This window comes from Heterodontus francisci, unplaced genomic scaffold (genome assembly GCF_036365525.1).
Source record: "Heterodontus francisci isolate sHetFra1 unplaced genomic scaffold, sHetFra1.hap1 HAP1_SCAFFOLD_51_2, whole genome shotgun sequence".
Lineage (NCBI taxonomy): Eukaryota > Metazoa > Chordata > Chondrichthyes > Heterodontiformes > Heterodontidae > Heterodontus > Heterodontus francisci.
In genome coordinates, this window is record NW_027141369.1 from 886597 (window position 1) to 906738 (window position 20142).

At 42.8% G+C, this 20142-nt stretch overlaps 1 non-coding gene across 1 annotated transcript; it reads right to left on the reverse strand.

The window, feature by feature from the left end:
• Positions 1-12401: 12401 nt before the first annotated feature.
• trnas-gcu (transfer RNA serine (anticodon GCU)) lies at positions 12402-12483 on the reverse strand. The gene has a single exon. It is a non-coding gene; the product is annotated as a tRNA-Ser (tRNA).
• Positions 12484-20142: the final 7659 nt, after the last annotated feature.

Consider the following 20142-nt stretch of genomic DNA (forward strand, 5'->3'; position numbering starts at 1 on the left):
GATTAACGTCACTCAGACACCTGAACCACGAGGTCACTGATGAAGTCATGATGACCGAATTTCTCATGAAATGACAACTGAACTAACTGACTGGAAGAATTGCTTTAATTCCACATGATCAGAGAGGCACAGCCTCAGACCGACTTGGCAGATGAGTATTGATTGAATAATTTCTGTGTGAGGAATGTTCCAGCATCATAAACCAGGGGAACGTGCTGACTGAGCTGTGTCTTCATCTCTTCTGGGCAGTCGGACAGTTCACCCTTCATTCTGCTCTGATTCACTTTCCCAAAGCGGATCTACAGATTCTCAAACAGATCTGTTCACAAGAAAACAGATGTAAACGATTGATAGCTAAACTTTTGAAGCAAGGATGTGAATCCAAGATTTTCTGATTATTGGACAAACACTCGAGCCAACAAAGCTGCAGAGGCAGGTCACAAATGCTGTGACAACTTAGGGCAGAGGAGGGCACGCTTTCTTCTCATCCCACTTCTCCACAGGTCACAACATCTATCTTAACTTTTCCCACTTACTGAAACAGTCAATCATATACTCTATTTTTCCCAGAATAGAAGACACTGACCAGGTTTCTTTAATGAACAACAAAATGATTCATTTATTGCAGAACAAGTTTTAACGAGTCATGAAGTAAAGCATAAACACACAGGTGGAAATTTTAAAAGTTCCCTTTTCACCTTTACTTTTAAAGTCTTTTTTTTAAATCTTCGAGCCACATGCACACACACAAATACACCGGTTAACTGAAAAGATAAAAGGGATTTAAAAAAAAATTTTTTTACATTTTGTTATGTTGCAGAAAATCCAGATTGCGCGCAATTGTTGAACAAATTCTCCGGACTCAGACCTTGAGAATCAAACACTTTATTGCATGATATCATGGGGGATAACACCTTACCTAAAGGCGGTCCAGTGCTACTCCCAAAAAGCTACAGATCGCCGTGGACTTATATAGTATAAAAGAGGCAGAGCTAACAGTTTCACAATTAGATAAGCACCCACAAGACTGCCTCCGTAACGGTGCACCATGCAGGGTCCGAGGTCAGCAAAACATCAGTTTCAACAATAACAAGCTAGTTCCTTAATTCAATGCCCACTCCAGACACCATATCTGGCCGTAACGTCTGATTGTGGTTAGCTGCTCTGTCTACATTTTATGACCGTTGGTTGTGGTTAGATTAGCTACAAGCTGTCTCCTGCTTTTCTGCTTCTACAAAGTTAAGTAATAATTAGCAAAGCTAAGAAAATTTCTCCAACAATCCCTCCTTTTATCATACCATGATAATACAGCATCATCATGAGTCGAGGGAGAGGCAGGGGCTTAAAGTAATCATTGAAGCATAATATATTTTTCTGCCATTGCGCTGTAGCAGCCGCAAGGCCAAGCTAGCAATACATGATTGATTAATCTCAGCTTAAATGTCCCCATAATATTCTGTTCTTAAAATTCTAAAATTCCCTTCTCACAGTCCCCTCTTGACTCTTCTACAACCCTTTTAAGAATCCTTCCCTTGATCCAACCTAGGTGCCTTTAATGGTCTCTATTTGTCCAGAAACAGCCTTCAACACCCGGAGGGGTCGCACTCAATACGTCGCCTGCTTATATCACAAGGGGGCAGCGGGAACTCTGTAAAGGCATAAGTTTTGCAGGGGCTTCAAATACTTGCTTACAAAATAAAAGGGTGGTACACTTGTACAATTACAAATTCATTTAAACATCACTGTTACATTATCGATTGTATAAACATAATACAATTTCATAAAGTACATTGATCATTCATTTGCTCACTTTAAGTATATCTGAAAAGGTTATACAATTACCCTTTTATGGCATAACTAATTGTCCCTCCTTTGACAGAGTAAGTTCGAACACTAATTGCTTTTCGGGTAGTTGTCCAACCTGTGTTCATACATCCTCTTGCATCGCCTCATTAATTTCTTAAGTTGCCAAATTAAGTATGTCACATCTAACACCATGATACCCAAAACCACTATCAGGACATGGGAGATGATTCTAAACCAGGGGTGTATCTGCACGTCTGACCCCAGTTCCAGAAGTCCTCCTGCAAGGTAGAATCATTTATCTTGTCAATCTCATCTTGTAGCATCTTCGACTGTTGTTCCAGCTTGCAATGGCTTCTAGCTGCTGTCTATCTTTACCCAAGTGTGTGGGCAATGGTTGAATAGTATATTCATAGTCCCGGAGGTAATATGTCAAATCCTCCTTAATACTTTCTGTCACAGTTATCGTTTCTGCCTTTTGTTTATGTATCTCTACCAACTCCATTTTCCCTACTCGGGTTGGTATTTGTGGGTTGAACCAAAATGTACTGTTGCTCACCGGACAAGTCCGTTTCTGTCCATACTGGTACTCCTTCGCTGTGGTGGTTCAGTAATATCTCCCCTTTCCCACATAGGCCACATGGGTTAGTCCTGACAATGCTTTCCTAGCCTCCCTGGTGCTATTTACAGTGGCATTAAATCCACATTTTGATTCTGCCAATTTATCTATGGGATGAGGACATATGATCACCTGGTTTTCCAGACTACACTCAGACAATGGACAATGTTGTTCCAATTACCTCTTTTCCAATTTCCACAACATAGGGTAAAATATCATTGTATTTTATGTAATCTTTTCCCCTTATCATTTTCTCATTACCAAATTCCTGTCTCAACAATTGTCACAGTAATATCTTGTACAACTCTCGGGTCTTCTCAGGGCACCAGTCAGGTAGCTGGATGTCTGAGAAAATCAATATTACCGTTACCAACTCAAGCTTTACAATATCATATACAATTTTATTCGTTTTTTATTATCGCAAGTCCATTTTCTGGTCCTGTAGTCAATGCAAGGCAAGGGAGACCAGTCACTTGTGGCTGTTGGGTCGTAACCTTACTCGTCGGTAATTCGGATGTGGGGTTAACCGTGGGGTTGGTGCTTCTTGTCTGTTTAATCTCACAACCTGAAATAGGAACTATCCTTTTTTTATCTTAGAGCATTAATATCTTGCGCTAGGGGGAGTTCGAGGATTGGCTGCACTCACTTTTGCTCTGTCTCATGCTTTCCCTGTGTTATTACTATTCCCAAATAAGAAACCTTTTCCTTCATTATCGTTGCCATTTTCAGCCTAACTTTCACTCTGACCTTCTGAAGGAAGGTGGAATATCGATGGATTATTATAAAATCCCTGGGAGAGACACGTCCAGATGTACTGTTGTCCCTTGAACATAAACGCAAATTTATATTCACACTCTTGTGCCAACTGTATGGACCAGAATCCATTGCTGATGTTCAACCACTGATTTTGTTATTTTCTAAAACTTTGATTGTCCTCTTAAATATCAGACAGATATCCCTTTGAGTGCTTTAAATAACCACTCATATCAATTAAATTTTGTTTATTGATTCCAATTTCTTCTGCCCAGACTTGGTTGTACTTTTTGTCCATTAAGGACAGAAGTGTTTGCAACTATCTTTCCTTCTCAAGCATTTTGTCTCATTGATAAAGATGCTGTGATATTTGATGTCTGCAATTAAGTTTTAAATTCTCAAAGCTGCTGGATCTCTTGTTGTGGCATCAGTTCTCATGTGGCCTTGGAACCTGCCGTCACCTGCTTAAAAAGAATCCATTGTGGCTCTGCCCCTGAGCCCAATGGGTTAATTTGTCCTATTCTATCTGTCAACTTAGAAATGTAAAATTTGGCAATGTCCAATATGTATAAATTTGACTCTCAGCAATGCAAAAACTGCAGCGGGTTAAGTTCTTTGTTTGTATCCAAGGGGGCGGAGCAAAACATTCTCAGCTACGTGATCAAAAAGAACTATCCATTTTAAATTTTTTTCAATCCTTTTGGTATCCTTAGGGTTTATAAACAACAAAATCATGTGTAACATTTTCAACTTCAAAGGAAAGCATCTCCATCAGGAAAGACAGCATTTTTAGATTAAACTTCAATTGTTTCCAAATTCCAATTCACTGCAATAAATATTTTTTTAAAAAATCAAAACTGCCGATGTTATATGAGTGAGTCCCACGTCCGGAACTTAAGACTCCTCCAAAACATGACATAATAAACTTGAAAGTTCATTGTTGCAACAAATGAAATTTCCAGTTCTTCAACTTAAACAGGTCAATTAACCTTAACAGTATTAATTCAATTCAGACTTATTAACTTATAATAGTTATTAACTACACACAACAGAACAGAATAGCATGTGCTTATTTTAAAAGATAGGTAAATTACGTCATTTTTCTCGCTCTTTCTTCAGGTGCCAGCCTGTAATAAAACCAAAAACTAAAGAAAACGTTATTTAACATTCTTACAACAAAAGATTTAACACCAGCGTTTTAAACAGACAGAATCTTTCCTATATCTCCTTTGTTTATTTATCTCTCCCTTAAAACAATATAACAGTCAATAAAACATGTCTTCAAATTTAGACTGTAAAATAAAACAATAGCAAAGTTTCCAATTAAAACAATGTTCCAAACCCCAAATTAGATTTCTGCCAGACATGTTCAGACCTTCAAGGCTGAAGCTTGTCCCTCAGAAAATTGTTCATTGCCTTTTCACAGTTGCAAAAACAACTAAAAATAAAACTTTAACTTAAAATATAATTCAATTTTATATCCCATTCCTGGGTGCACAATCTTAAATCGAAATGAACACACTCAACAATCACTTTTCACACTCATTCAATTCCAAACAACTTAATAGACTCATGCTTTTAACATTAAAGCCAGACAACAAAGAGTTAACGACAGTCAGTTCTACAGAACACAAACTGTAAAATTCAGATATTCAATTCATTCGCGGAAGCTTCCGACATTCTCACAGTCGAATCAAAGACACAGTTACTTGTTTTACTCTAAAACATACCTATCTTTAAAACACATATTTACCGTGGCGCTTCTGCGTCTTCTTCGAGGGGGGAAACGGACGTGGGTCGCCTTTCTCCAGAGGACATGGATTACTCGTCCCCGGGGGCAACCCTTCCTTCTTGGAAGCCGTTGAGTCCACTCCTACTTCTACTTTCTCAAAATCTTCTAATTTTGTGAGTTAATTTCGATGGAATAAACAACATTAACACAAACAAAAGACAAAACCACACACAAGGAGACAAACAGGCGCAGTTAATGTTAAATTCTCAAGGTCAGCTAACCGGCTCATCCCTGTCTCTTCAGGTCAACGGTATTTTCGTTCTCCAACTCTTGTCACCCGCATCTTTCTCTAGGGCCAGATCAGCGGGTGTACTCAGGAGCCCCGAAAACGTGCCTGTTGGGTCAATTTGGTAATTTAGTTACAGCCCCAGTCATCTCTGTCCCATATCTTGTCACCGTATTTTACTCACTTCCCATGTGTGAGAGTTAACTTCGTATACTCAATGGGATCAGGTATTCGGCCCAGCCGACTATGCCAGATTCCTAAATTTACTGGATTATCCACTTATCTACTTTTCAACTTCCCTTCGCAGAATTACTCACTTCCCATGTGTGAGCTTAACTTACTCAATTTTAGACCTTTTCTGATCAGGTTTCAGCCAATTCTTCCTTGACCCCTTTGTTCCCTTCGCCCATTTAAATCCTGGCCTTCACGTGGCACCCAATTGTCCTCTTAATTCCGGCTCAGGCTGGGTGATTGGGATATCAGGGTCGCAGAAAAGTTGACTTACCCCTGATCCTGTTGATTATTTTTTCACTAGGTTCTTTTGGATCCCGTGAACTCAGGGATCCTGCCAACTATGCCAAACTGTTGGAGAAAATCCAGATTGTGCCCAATGGTTTAACAAATTCTCTGGACTCAGACGTTGAGAACAAACACTTTATTGCATGATATCATGGGGGAACACACCTTACCTAAAGGCGGTCCAGTGCTACACCCAAAAAGCTACAGATCGCCGTGGACTAATATAGCATAAAAGAGGCAGAGCTAACAGTTTCACAATTAGATAAGCACCCACAAGACTGCCTACGTAACGGTGCACCATGCAGGGTCCGAGGTCAGCAAAACATCAGTTTCAACAATAACAAGCTAGTTCCTTAATTCAATGCCCACTCCAGACACCATATCTGGCCGTAACGTCTGATTGTGGTTAGCTGCTCTGTCTACATTTTATGACTGTTGGTTGTGGTTAGATTAGCTACAAGCTGTCTCCTGCTTTTCTGCTTCTACGAAGTTAAGTAATAATTAGCAAAGCTAAGAAAATTTCTCCAACATGTTACAAACATAAAAAAAAAACTCTTGGGCTGTTTACTTGCTCATTTTTGAAGAAAACATCAGATGATATACGTTGCTCCAAAATTGGAATACAGTCTAACTTCTGAGTATACGTAGACAGGTCACTAGGGTATTTTAGAACAGTTCTTTTCAGAAGGCATTGAGAATTAATTTTAGCAGGCCTTCTTCAAAGAAATGCGACAAGATGAATTAACTCAGTGGACTTCGCAGGGTCTTTTAAAGATTTTCTGGAAAACAAGCTGGGTTGTGGTCTTCTCTCCTTCCTTGACACTTCTTCAGGCTAACTTTATCAGCTGCTCACTCCAGCAGGTAAAACACACTGACTCTACAACCAGAAGCTTGTGAGTTTTCTGCTGTCTTAGGTGTACGCTGCTGCTGCCGAGCTTGTCCAATCAAGGGGCGCGAATGACTTCCCTAACCACATCTCCATGTTACCATGGTTTCTGTTCTATATTTAACTTGAATTATGTGACAAACAGTAAACATAGTTGCCAAATTGGCTCTTGTGGTGCTCTCTTGAAAAATAACTGGTCCCACATTTATTCAGTTTGATTATGACTTCCTCAAAAAATATTTTAACAGAAGAAACAGAATCACTTCCATAACATCATGTACTTTCCCTGAGCTACAGGTTATTGCAAGTCTCTCTGGCTGTGTTTATTTTAGATGATTTTGTACTCAGGTTCTTTTGGAATCCATGTGTTTGCAGATCTTTGTGACTGAGAGATGTGGTAATATGTTTAAAAGATTTCCCTATAAATTATTCATATTTCCGTCTTTCCCCGAACTTTGTGCAAACATATTAATGAGGGAATCACACACATCAAGCCGTCAAACCTGTCCGCTAAACATTGAAAGGTAACAGTGTTTATTGTAACGGGGTTCCATTTATTCAGACACATCTTGATGATTCACACACGTAATGTATTTGTATATTATATTCATGACATAATGACGTAAATAAACACTTCCTTGCGCTTGCCACGCTTGGTAAACATTTTCTCTGCTGATGCCCCCTGAATATATTAGAGAACATGGTGTCGATGTTGAGATAAAAGTCTGTAAATGTCGGCAGCAAACAGCAGCAGGGACTGCAGTGAACAAGATTTACGTGACATATTTGTGCTTCTATTGGTGGGTGAAATAAGATACTAAACACACAAAATCCTACATTTGAGCTCGCGTAAAAGATTGCTCTGTCTATGCAGATAGCATCAACGAATGCTCAGGAATTTTGTCCTATACCAGTGATAGGAACACACTTCAGGGGAACTTAAAAAAAAATGGTAAAATGGGCTTTCACATAACAGATGAAATTTTACACAGAGAAGTGTGAGGTGATACAATTTGGAAGGAAGAATGCCATATAAATGAAAGGTTACAATTCTAAACTGGGTGCAGGAGCAGAGAGACAATGTACACCAATGTTAGAAGGATTGAAAAGGTAGCTAAGAGCAAACAGGACACTTGGCTTTATTAATAGAGGCACAGAGTAAAAACATATAAGTTATGCTAAACCTTCATAAAATACTGGGAATGAATGGCCTCCACCTGTACCTCCACAGAAAGCTTCCATTCCAGGTTTACACACACTCGTCAGGATCACTCTCCACAGATTCTGCCCTCCAGGCTCAGACACCCACTTCAGGATCACTCTCCACAGATCCCACCATTCCAGGTTCGGACACCCACTTCAGGATCACTCTCCATAGATCCCAGCACTATGGGCTCGGAGACCCTCTTCAGAGATCCTAAATCTCCAGACACGGACATCCTTTGAGGACCACTCTCCACAGATTCTGCCCTCCAGGCTCAGACATCCTCTTCAGAATCACTCTCCATACATCCCGCCACTCCACGCACGGATATCTCCCTCAGGATCAGATCAAAGAATGTTGCTTGTCACTTATCAGCTCAAGCCTGAATGTTGTTCAGGTCTTGCTGCTTGCAGGCACAGACTGCTTCAGTATCTGAGGAGTTGTGAATCATCAGCGAACATTCCCACTTCTGACTTATGTTGAAGAGAAAGCCATCAATGAAAGAGCTGAGGATGGTTGGGCCTTGGACACTGCCCTGAGAAACTAGGTATCCAGTCATGAAAGGTGGAGGATAATTCAATAACGAACCAGATGAGGAGGCTCCAAAAACATCCCTATCCTCAATGTTGGTGGAGCCGAGCACGTCAGTGCAAAAGATAAAGCTGAAGCATTTGAAACCATCTTCAGTCAGAAATTGCTCAGTGGATGATTCATCTTGGCCTCTTGAGGTCCCCAGCATCACAGCTTCCAGTTTTCAGCCAATTTGCTTCACTCCGCATAATGGCAAGAAACAGCTGAAGGCACTCGAAACAGCAAAGACTATGGGCCCTAACAACATTCCGGCTCTAGTGTAAATCTGAGTTCTTTTTGCCTTCAGTCTGGTTCAGTAAATATACTGAGTCGGATGTATAGGTAAAATCAATTACTTTATTTGCACATTTAGCCGGCTGACTTACTCTAATGCAACGACACTGACTCCACCCAGAGTCTGTCTGGTCCACTGGAGTAAGTGAAGTTTTTTGATACAGGTACTACTGTTTATACATTAAGATTCATGCTATACCCCCTTGTTTAACCAATCAGTGCGATACAATTCGACTTCACCCACGTGGTGACATGCAGTACATCTGTTACTGAGGTGACAATACACTCCATTTTCAATACATACTTGTTACTAATAAAATATTGTTTTGTACCAGCAAGATAAAACAAAGTAGACAAGCAAGCTAATTAGCAAGAGCATCGGAATCATCAATAATAATTCTAGTCTCACTCCCTGCATGGATCATGAGTCTGTCTCTACCTTGTGACAAGTAATTGTGGCGCATCCTGCTATCTCTGTTAGGTGTACATTCCTGAGTGTTTCATGCAGTCTGCAGCTACATCAAGTAGTGGCAGTTCACGAAGATAAGAGGGGCCGAGCACTCCTTATCACTCAAACAGGGATGGACATCATTTGATTCACAGGAGTCCATTTGTTCCAAACCACAGGGAGTCACACAATCAGGCCATAAAGAACAGATGTCTTTGCAATTACCAGTGTCGGCTAGTCTTTACAGTCTCACACGCTCTGCCTTTACTTTTAACTATTTCATTGTGGTTTCTGCCACTTAAAATCAAAGCTCAGCAAAGCTACTATTCCTAACTTGGCTATATTTCCCATTAAGCATAGTGCCATGCCTTTCTGCTCACTTCCACACGAGGACTGAAGACTTGTGCTCCAGAACTAGCTGCGCCCTCAGCCAAGCTGTTCCAGTAGAGCTACAACACGGGCATCTACTTGACAATGTGGAAAGTTGCCCCCAAGTGTGCCCTCTCCACAAAAAAAATGCAGGACAAATCCAATCTGACCAATTGCCGCCCCATCAGTCTACTATCAATCATCAGCAAAGTGATGGAAGATGTCATCAACAGTGCATTCAAGCACCACACACTCAGCAATAATCTGATCATCGATGCTCAATTTAGGTTCTGCCAGGGTCTCTCAACTCCAGGAAATAATTTGGCAGATAGAGTATAATGTGGGAAAATGTGAGGTTATCCACTTTGGTAGGAAGAATAGAAAAGGAAAATATTATTTAAATTGTGAGAGATTACAGAATGCTGCGGTGTAGAAGGATCTGGGTGTCCTCGTACATGAATCACAAAAAGTTGCCATGCAAGTGCAGCAAATAATTAGGAAGGCAAATGGAATATTACCCTTTATTGCAAGGGGGATGGAGTATAAAAGTAGAGAAGTCTTGCTACAAATGTACATGGTGCTGGTGAAACCACACCCAGAGTACTGTGTCCAGTTTTGGTCTCCTTATTTAAGGAGGGATATAATTGCATTGGAGGCAGTTCAGAGAAGGTTCAGTGGATTAATTCCTGTGATGAAGGTGTTGTCTTATGAGGAAAGTTGAGCAGGTTGGACCGATACTCATTGGAGTTGAGAAAATGAAAGGAGAGCGTATTGAGACATATAAGATTCTGAGGGGGCTTGACAGGGTAGATGCTGAGAGGATGTTTCCTCTCGTGGTGGGATCTAGAACTAGGAGACTCAGTTTCAGATTTAGGGCTTTTTCATTTAAGAAGGTATTTCTTCTCTCAGAGGGTCATTAATCTTTGGAATTCTTTACCGCAGAGAGCAGTGGAGGCTGGGTCATTGAATGTCTTCAAGATTTTTATCTACAAGAGAGCCAAGGGTTATGTGGGCAGGCAAGAAAGTGGGGTTGAGGTCATGATCAGGTCAGCCATGATCCTATTGAATGGCGGAGCAAGCTCGAGGGGCCTAATGGCCTACTCCTGCTAAGAGTTCTTCCGATCTTCTGTTCTTATGATCTCATTGCAGCTTGGTCCAAACAGAGACGAAAGACTGGAATTCCAGAGGAGAGGTGAGAGTGATTGCCCTTGAGTGAGTGTGGCATCAAGGATCCCTCGCAAAATTGAAGTCAATGGGAATCAGGGGGAAAACCCTCCACTTGTTGAAGTCATACCTAGCACAAAACAAGATGTTGTGGTTAGTGGAGGCCAATCATCTCAGCCCAGGACATTGCCTCAGGAGTTTCTCAGGGTAGTGTCGTAGACCCAAACATCCCAGCTGTTTCATTGACGACTTTCTCTTCAACATAAGTCAGAAGTGGGAATGTTAGATGATGATTCACAACTCTTCAGATACTGAAGCAGTCTGTGCCTGCAAGCAGCAAGACCTGAGCAACATTCAGGCTTGAGCTGATAAGTGACAAGCAACCTTCTGGCCACACAAGTGCCAAGCAGTGAACATCTCCAATGAGAGAGAAAAAAAATCTACCTTTTGATATTCAGAAGCATTATCATCGTTAAATCCCCCACCATCAACATCTTGACCAGAAACGTAACTGGACCAGTCACATCTATGCTGTGGCTATAAGCGCAGGTCAGAGATTACGAATTCTGCAGCAAGTATCTCACCTCCTGACACCCCAAATCCTGTCCACCATCTACAAGGCACAAGTCAGGAGTGTGATGGAATACATCCCACTCAACAACACTCAAGAAGCTCAACACCATCCAGGACAAAGCAGCGCACATGATCGGCACCTCACCCGCCACCTTAAACATTCAATCCCTCCACAACCAGTAAACAGTGGCTGCAGTGTGTACCATCTCCATATGCACTGCAGCAACTCGCCAAGTATCCTTCAACAGCACCTTCCAAACTCGTGACCACTACCACCTCGAAGGACAAGGGCAGCAGATGCATGGGAACTCACTACCTGCAGGTTCCCCTCCAAGTCACTCACCATCCTGACTTGGAACGATATCGCCATTTCTTCACTGTTGTTGGGTCACAATCCTGGAACTCCCTCCCCAATAGCACTGTGGGTGTTCCTGCACCATATGGACTGCATCAGTTCAAGAAGGCAGCTCTCCAAAACCTTCTCAACGGCAACAGGAATGGGTAATAAATGCTAGCCTTAACAGCGATACTCACACCCAAGAATGAATAAAAACCAAATCACTCTCCACAGATTCCCCACAATCTGGGCTTGGACATTTACTTCAGGAGCACAGAGCTTTATATCACTGCAACATGAGTTCCAATCTTCAGATTCTGTTCACTTTTCACATTATTTTCTACCAGTCCACTAGTTTTTATTAATTCAGTATTCGGGTCTCTGCTCCTCCGCCGTTTCTAACATCTCACCTCTTACAAAAAAACACTTTGATCTACCGTAGGTAGTAGATGACCCCTCATTTTAAACTCCATCTGCCAAAGCATTGCTCACTCACTTAATCTATCAAGAAGATTTGAAAATAAATTTCTTGCCAAAGGATAATTTTCGGCATCTGCTCCCTCGCCATTTGCTTTTTCCATTTGTCTTTCACTTGGTGCAAATCCAGAGAAAGTAAAGATGGAAGGAAGGAGGGGAGAAAAAATCCTGCTCCGTTTCGTGATCCCTATTTGATCTTCATTCCAGTGCAGTTTGGGTGAAGAATTCCAATTGTCTGTCTCAATTTTAATAAAGTATAACTCATTCTGGAATCACTGTCTGGACATTGACAAGAACAGGTTTCGAGGCTGACTTTGCACATAAACTCCACCAACACAAACAAAACACTGAACAGTTCATAAACTAACAACAAGAATGGGAATCGAACCCACGTGTGCAGAGCACAATGGATTAGCAGTCCATCGCCTTAACCTCTCTGCCACCTTGTCAGTTGCAGAGGTGTAGCTGTCACCTTCAGCACAGTTTCTGGCTGTGCAGCCAGCTGTGTAATGATGGAAATATATCTTCTGTCAGTAAATGAAGTTGGGAATGGAGCGGTGTGAAACATTTCCAGACCATGTCCAACCCGTTTCTACTCAGTGTGAAAACCCACCACGGAAAGACTGGAACATACAATCATTTCATCACATCATGATTAACATCACTCAGACACCTGAACCATTAGGTCACTGACGAAGTCATGATGACCGAATTTCTCATGAAATGACAACTGAACCAACTGACTGGAAGAATTGCTTTAACTCCACATGATCGGCGAGGCACAGCCTCAGGCCGACTTGTCGGGTGGTGTAAACAGATATCACTGCTTCTGATCTTCACCAGAACAGAGAGTGAGATGTAACATTGATCATCAAACAGACTGTGAGAGAATACAACAGAATAAAACACATGGAGAGACACTGTGGAATAACAAATAGATTTGATTGGAATGTTGAAATTTTGATTGGAATGGATAAAACACCAGAAACAGCAGATTAAATTGGGATTCTCATCATTATATTGATCTGGAACAGAAAAGAGAAACTGATGGAAAGAAGAGAAGAAGGAAGAAAAGAAAGGATGGAACTGTTCAATTTTTTCAGTTTTTTCACTCGCCCAACAAAGCTGATAAAAAAAGTTGCAAATAACAGAGAATTTCACCAAAAATGGAGATTAAATGTTGCTGAAACCTTGGGTCGAAGGATGCCCCAACAGATCAGCTGTTTAACTGTCTCCTCACTGGGGGATTTCAATCAGTGAGCAATATTATTCTCTACTTTTTTTGTTAATTGGTCCCAGAACTGTCACTTGGAATTAATATCTGTGTTCCGACTCCTGAATAATAAAATTGTGAGATTCTCGATATTTTCTGGACACAGTTCCTGCTGAAAGAACTAAGAACTCTTTTCTAATTTACACAATGTCCTTGGTGCTGCTCTCTCTTCTCCCAAACTTCATCTCATGTGACTGTTACATCATCACTCTGACAGTGGGAGGGGTTGATCACACTATCTTCAGCATTAACCCTTTACATCCTTATACCACACTGTCTGTCCAAAAAAAATGTGTGGAGGGAACTTCCTTCATTAATCAAAACACCAACAGCAGCACAGTGGCGCAATGGTTAGCACCGCAGCCTCACAGCTCCAGCGACCAGGATTCAGTTCTGGGTACTGCCTGTGTGGAGTTTGCAAGTTCTCCCTGTGTCTGTGTGGGCTTCCGCCGGGTGCTCTGGTTTCTTTCCACCTCCAAAAGACTTGCAGGTTGATCGATAAATTGGCCATTGGAAATTGTGCCTTGTGTTGGTACGTGGTAGGAGAATGGTGGGGATGTGGCAGAGAATATGGGATTAATGTAGGATTAGTATAAATGGGTGGTTGCTGGTTGGCACAGACTCGGTGGGCCGAAGGGCCTGTTTCAGTGCTGTATCTCTAAATAAGAAAAGTAAAATAAAAGCTACCAGTCGTAAATCAACTCAAACCCATTAGAGAGATAGAGGGAGACTGTCAGAGAACTTCCTGCATCCAGTCCTGACCCTGTCACACTCAGCAGCTTCTCACCCAGACCCCACTCTCATCAACACTGAACATTGTTACCAAGACCCTTCAAATGCTGTTTATAAAAGGTAGAAAAATTCAAACTTCATCACAGCTAGATTGAATAGAACAAAGTTTAATATCTTCTCGTCGTCACTCGGTAACCACATGAGACAGTCCTTAAATCAGTAGCATAAATTATCAGCTGCAAGAATGTTTGTCATTGGGTTGAATCATTTCTGTGTGAGGAATGTTCCAGCATCATAAACCAGGGGAACGTGTTGACTGAGCCGTGTCTTCATCTCTTCTTGGCAGTTGGTCTGTTCACCCTTCATTCTGCTCTGATTCACTTTCCCAAAGCGGATCTACAGATTCTCAAATCTGGAGACTGGGTTTTCTTATTTGGTTCCTGTTGATTTTTCTTCCTCCTGAATGATCATATATTCCAAACTCGGATGAACCTTTCCCTGTGTCCCGGTCTCGGGTAAAAGCGACAAATAACGGCACCAACATTCTGAAACATACAACACGGTCACATTCTGCTTCAGTGAGATTAATGCTGAGGCAGTTTCCGTGTCGAATGCGATTGTGAACAAATTTCTCTCAAGGAAATTGTGAGTGATCAAGTATTTGCACTGAATTTCTGTGCAAGAAGGGACAGTTTCAAACAGCCATTCCCAAATCAATTCCTTCACAAAGACAAAGACTGTGCTGTCTTAACGTGTGACTCAACTTCACAAACAAATTTGAACTCGAAGTTCAGGAGAAGACAGAGATGTGAATGATTGACAGTGTAATCTTTAAATCATAACTTTCCGTTTCTTCGTTGAAGTGAGGCTCAACCCGAAGCCACTAGAGATCGCGGAAAGCTACAAACTTGGATCCAGAAATCAGAAAAGTAGTGAAACAGTTGGTGAGTACATTGTGACACTGAAGAATTTATCACCACATTGCAACATTGGCACATTCTTAGACCGCACATTATGAGACAGATTTGTGCTTATATTGGTGGATGAGGAAAGATACCAAACACACAAAATACCACATTTGAGCTAGTGTGCAAGATTGCTCTTTCCACGGAGAAAGCATCAAAGAATGCTCGTGAATTTCGTCCTATGCCAGTGACAGTAACACACTTCAGAGGAACTTAAACACACTGGTAAAATGGGCTTTCACACAACAGATAAAATTTTACACAGAGAATTGTGAAGTGATACAGTTTTGGAGGAAGAATGAGACAATGTACACCAATCTTTTTTGATCAAGGTTGGAAAAGGTTGCTCAGAGCAAACAGGACACTTGGCTTTATGAATAGAGGCATAGAGTAAAAGCAAATAAGTTATGCTAAACCTTTATAAAACAGTGGGGCTGAATGGCCTACTCCTGTACCGCCACAGAAAGCTTCCACTCCAGGCTCGGACACCCTCTTCAGGATCACTCTCCATACATCCCGCCACTCCACGCACGGATATCTCCCTCAGGATCAGATCACAGCTCCACAGTCCTGCCACATCCAGTCGTGAATGGTGGTGGATAATTAAATAACTAACAAGATGAGGAGGCTCCAAAAACATTCACATCCTCAATGATGGTGGTGGTGAGCACGTCAGTGCAAAAGATGAAGCTGAAGCATTTGCAACCATCTTCAGTCAGAAATATTAAGTGGATTTGATCTGTGCTAATTTCAGCTCCTCATGCTCGCTGGTGCCTTGGTTCTCTGGTGCTAATTTCAGAGTAAATCATGCAGCTTGACAATTGGAGCCAAAGAAAAAGACACAGGAGAGGTTGAAAGTGCCAGAACCTGGGATTGAACCAAGAACTGTTTAACTGTTAGGACAACACGAACTCAACAAAGCTATTTCAACAACACACTAAAGCCACCATTATGTCACTGCTTTGGAAGACAATATATACGTTAAAGAGTTTGTAAAAAGTTACAGAACACAACATGTGAGTAATATTCCCCATTGTTTTCTCAGTACTGATGGATTGTGAAGTGGGAGACAACCAGAAGTCCCACTGTGCCACACTGACACTGAGCTGTGAGTGAAATGAGATAAAGTTCAATCTTTAGCAGAGAGGTTCTGGAGAGAGGTCAGAGTACTGAATCAAGGAAAGACTTTCTGACACAATAAAAGCAAAATACTGCAGATGCTGGAAATCTGAAATGAAAACAAAAAGTGCGGGAAATACTCAATAGCTCTGGCAGCATCTGTGGTGAGAGAAACAGAGTTAATGTTTCTGGTCTGTGACCTTTCATCAGAACTGACACAGGTTAGAAAAGAATTCGGTTTTAAACAAGTGAAAGGGAGGGGCATGTGGGAGAGAACAAAGGGGAAGGTGTTTGATAGGGCAGAGGGCAGGAGAGATTAAATAACAAAGCTGTCCTGGGACAAAGGCAAAGAGTGCGTTAATGCCTGTGGTTGCCTGACACCAGTCATGCTCTGATGTTATTGAACACAATGTTCAATCCAAAAGGCTGTAGAGTGCCGAATCAAAAGGTCAGGTGCTGCTCCTCGAGCTTGGGTTGATTTTCACTGGAACACTGGAACAGGCCAAAGACAGAAATGTTGACATGAGAGCAGGGGGGAGTGTTGAAATGGCAAGCAACCAGAAGCTCAGGATCATGCTTTCGGCCTGAGCAGAGGTGTTCCATCGAATCTGCGTTTGGTCTCCCCAGTTTAGAGGAGACCGCATTGTGAGCAGTGAATACAGTATACATAATTGAAAGAAGTACAAGTAAATCGCTGCTTCACCTAAAAGGAGTGTTTGGGGCTTTAGATAATGAGCAGAGAGGAGGGAAAAGGGCAGGTATTATATCTCCTGCGATTGCATGGGAATGTGCCTTGGGAAGGGGACGAGGTATTGGGGGTAATGGAGGAGTGGACCAGGGTGTCGCGGAGGGAACAATCCCTTCGGAATGCTGACAGGGGAGGGGAGGATGCGTTTGGTGGTGGCATCACGCTGGTGGTGGCGAAAATGGTGGAGGATGATCCTTTGGATGTGGAGGCAGGTGGGGTGGAAAATGAGGACAAGGGGAACCCGGTCACAGTTCTGGGAGGGAGGGGAAGGGGGAAGGCAGAGGTTGAGAGTCCTGTCAATTACACTGGGAGGGGGCGGGGTGGGAGTAGTTGAAATCTGGTGATGTTGTTGAATTTAATTTCAAACACTCCTTGAACTCTCTGCTGATGAAGACTGAAAAAGGGAAGAACAACCACACAACAAGGCTCTCAAATCCAAGACCCTGAGATTAAAAGTCTCATGCTGTACCAACTGAGTTAACAAGGCCTGATACAGTACTTCGACTCTGTCTGTTATTGGACGGATGCAGCTGTTGTCTCCACCCCAAGGGCGGGAATTTGTTCCACCAACTATGAAGCAGTTTCCTATCAATTCCCCAGATTATCAGTAAATCCACTTCCAGAAGCCCCAAACTGTGATATATTCCTCTCACTCATCAATAATAAAACTGAAATCTTTTTACCTTCCAAATGCTGCCATCTATTTTGTCAGTATTTATTTCTCTCTCCTTTTTATTTAGTTCATGCATTTCTTCAGAATTTTTTTTTCTATTATATCTGAGGGAAGAAATGAACAGATCTGGCAGCTCATAACTGGGCATCCATGAGGCACTGTGGGCCATCAGCAGCAGCAGAATTGTATTTAAACACAATCTGTTACCTCATGGCCTGACATATCCCTCACTCTACCATTACCATCAAGCCAAGGGAGCAATAGTGGTTCAATGAAGTGTGCAGGAGGGCATGTCAGGAGCAGCACCAAGCAGACCTAAAAATGAGTGAAGCTACAACACAGGATTACTTGCATGTCAAATAGCGGAAGCAGCATGCAATAGACAAAGCTGAGTGATCTCACAACCAACAGATCAGATCAAAGCTCTGCAGTCCTGCCACATCCAGTCCTGAATGGTGGTGGATAATTAAACAATTAACAGGAGGACGAGGCTCCACAAATATCCCCATCCTTAATGATAAGGGAGACCAGTATATCAGTGCAAAATACAAGGTTGAATCATTTGCAACCATCTTCAGCCAGAACTACCAAGGAGATGATCAATCTCGGCCTCCTCCTGAGGTCCCCAGCATCACAGGTGCCAATCTTCAGCTAAATCCACTTCACTCCACATGATATCAAGAAATGGCTGAAGGCTCTGGATACTGACAACATCCTGGCTGCAGTGCTGAAGACTTGTGCTCCAGAACTAGCCACACCGCCCGCCAAGCTACAACACTGGCATCTACCCAGCAATGTGGAAAATTGCCCAGGTATGTTCTGTATACAAAAGGCAGGACAAATCCAACCCGGTCAATTCCTGCCCGATCAGCCTCCTCTTGATCATCAGTAAAGTGATGGAAGGTGTCGCTGACAGTGCTATCAAGCAGCACTTACACAGCAATAACCTACTCACCAATGCTCATTTTGGGTTCCACCAGGGCCACTTAGTTCCTGACCTCATTATGGCCTTGGCTCAAATATGGACAGAAGAGCTGAATTCAGGAGGTGAGGTGAGGTGACAGTGACTGCTCTTGCCAAGGGCATCAAGGAGCCCTTGCAAAATTGAAGTCAAGGGCAATCAAGGAGAAAAATCTCCACTGGTTGGAGTCATACCTTGCGCAAAGGAATATGGTGCTGGTTTTTGGTGGCCAATCATCTCAGTACCAGACATCGCTCAGGAGTTCCTCAGGGTAGTGTCCTAGGCCCCAACCGTCTTCAGTTGCTTCATCAATAAACTTCCTTCCATCATAAGGTCAGAAGTGGAAATGTTCACTGATGATTGCAAAATGTTCAGTTGCATTAGTAACTTCTGAGATACTGAAGCAGTCCGTGTCCACATGTAGAGAGACCTGGGCAAGATTGGGCTTGGACTGATAAGTGGCAAGTAACATGCACGCCACAAAAATGCCAGGCAATGACCATTTCCAACAAGAGTGAATCTAACCATCTCCCCTTGACAGTCAATGACATTACCATTGCTGAATCCTTCACAATCAACATCCAGGGGGTTACCAATGAGCAGAAACTGAATTGGATCAGTCATAAAAATACCGTAGCTACAAGAGCAGGTCAGAGGCTGGGAATTCTGCTGCAAGTAACTCACCTCCTGTCCACCATCTACAAGGCACAAGTCAGGAGTGTGATGTAATACTCCCCACTTGCCTGGATGAGTGGAGCTCCAACAACACCAAAGAAACTCAACACCATCCAGGACAAAGCAGATCACTTGATCAGCACTCCATCCACTACTTTAAATATTCACTTCCTGCACCACCAGTGAACAGTGGCAGCAGTGTGTACCATCTACAAGATGCACTGCAGCAACTCACCAAGCCTCCTTCGACAGCACCTTCCAAACCCCCAACCTCGACCACCTAGAAGGACATTGGATGAATGGGAACACCACCATCTGCAAGCTCCCCTCCAAGTTACACACTGTACTGACTGGGAACTATATCACCATTCCTTCACTGTCACTGGATCAAAATCTTGGAACTCCCTTCCTAACAGCACTGTTGGTTTACGTACAACACATGGACTGCAGCAGCTCCAAAAAGGCAGCTCACCACCACCTTCTCAAGGGCAATTAAGGATGGACAATAAAGGCTGCGTTTGCTGACAACGCAACCATTAAGTGGCACAACTCGCTTTCTCCCCCTGCTTTGCACCGGCCGCTTCCACCCTCCACAGTCGCTCGCTCCAGACCTCGCTGCTGCCCCCCCCCCCACTTCCCTGGCCGATTGTCTCCCGATCATGTCACCCCATTCTCCAGTCGTTCGCTCACTCCCCACCCCCCGTCCCCTCCAGCCACTAGCTCTAGGCTGCGCTGCTTCCCTTCTCTCGGCTACTTGCTCCCACGTTTGTCCAGTCTCCACGTGCCGCCCGAAGAAGCAAGGTGGGCTGCAAAGTATGACGTAGGAGTGAGTAGTGAGTGGCCTAGAGGAGGGAAGTGGCACGGCCTAGAGCAAGCGGCTGGAGCGGGGGTTGGGGGGCAGAGAGCAAGCGGCCATAGAGCAGGATGACGCGAGTGGGGAACGATTGTCCAAGGGAGCATCG